Consider the following 1,602-nt stretch of genomic DNA (forward strand, 5'->3'; position numbering starts at 1 on the left):
CTGGGACCAAGTCCTGCATCAGGCTCCCTGCTCAGTGGGGAGCCTGCTTCTCCCTCTCCCTCTACCTCTACCTCTCCACCCTGCTTGTGCTCTCGCTCTCTCACTCTCTCTCGAACAAATAAAATCTTAAAAGAAAAAGGAGTAATGCCTACAATCTCCAGAAATATTAATATAAGAAAATAGGTACTAGTAATCCCACTAGTATATGAGAAATATTGGACAGCTCCTGAGAATCAGGGATTAGTGGTCACTCAGATGGTTAATAGAGAATAACTGGTCCACCAATATGCACAAGGTACTACCATGTCTTGCCTTCCATCATCCTCCATCAGTATCTGGGATACTATCTCTTTAGCCTCAACTTTTTTCAGCTATGACCCTAAATTTCTTCCTTTGACCTTCAGTGTTTCTGACCACTGACTCTTCCCAGAGCCCAGTTTGTGCAACACTGAACTCAGATTCCTTAAGTTGATAGTTTAGTCAAGATCAAAAAGTTGGAACAAAACTATTCAATTCATCCCTGGGATTAGCAGGAAGTAAAAGTCTACTAGCCAACTGTCTTTCCAGGCTTACTAAACCTGTTACACACACACACACACACACACACACACACATATATGGCCTAGGAAGAATTTGGCAATATACTTAGTTTCTCTGTGAAACTTGCCTTGAGAGAAGCATTGTATTTGTAGACAATGGCTAGGATTTCCAAATGGCAGTTCTGAGTGTCCAGAATAATGTTCAATGCTTGGTCCCTTCTAATCCTAATTAGGCAGCCAGTCAGATGAACTGCATAACACCATTCATTATCCAGCCTTTTGAGCCTCCAAAATAAAATCCCAGATTGATCACTGGCCAAAAATAAAGCTTCTCTCTTCCCTTCTAACAGTCAACTATTATGTTTATACTTCGAAATGGAAATGATACTTCAGCTATCCATCAACTGAAAGCCAAACGTGAACTTCACCCAAAAGCAAAACAGGCAGTTCGCTAGGCAATTGCTTCATTTTCAAAAGTCCTACATTAAATTCAAATGTTATTCGAGGTTCACTGCCATTCAGATTAAATTGACATTTAGAAAGAAAATATGCATTCTTTTCTAACCTTTAGAAATAACATAGAATTTAGACATTTCAATCTTGTTTCTTTCCCCCTTACTTGTGTTCCTTATCAGTTTATTCAGTGCCCAGACAATTGTTTCTTAACCTTTGATAGGAAGTGATGAGCTGGTCTAAGAAAAGCAGCTAGTAGAGACACTTCAGTGTTGCAAAGAGCTGAGAACATTTTATCCCAACTTTTGAAAAATCATTTAAAATGGAAAACAATCAACTTTTTGTTGTTTGTTTAGGGGGGGTGAGGTTTCACGTTCTCTTTGATGGAACAGAAATACTCTCTGAGGAAAGAAAAATAAAGCCCAAGTTTTTACTATGTCCATTATCAAATTACTCTCCCCTGTCTTTAAACCAAGAATAAAATCAGAGCCAACTTCTCCTACTTGAAATGTTAAAATTGGTCAGAATATTTTCACTGCAAAAAGCTGAGACTATAAAATTAATAGTGGAGAATATTGGTCAAGCATTTCTTCCACAATGAGCATGGAAT

The sequence above is a fragment of the Ursus arctos genome, unplaced genomic scaffold, assembly GCF_023065955.2.
Source record: "Ursus arctos isolate Adak ecotype North America unplaced genomic scaffold, UrsArc2.0 scaffold_7, whole genome shotgun sequence".
NCBI classification, from domain to species: Eukaryota; Metazoa; Chordata; class Mammalia; order Carnivora; family Ursidae; genus Ursus; species Ursus arctos.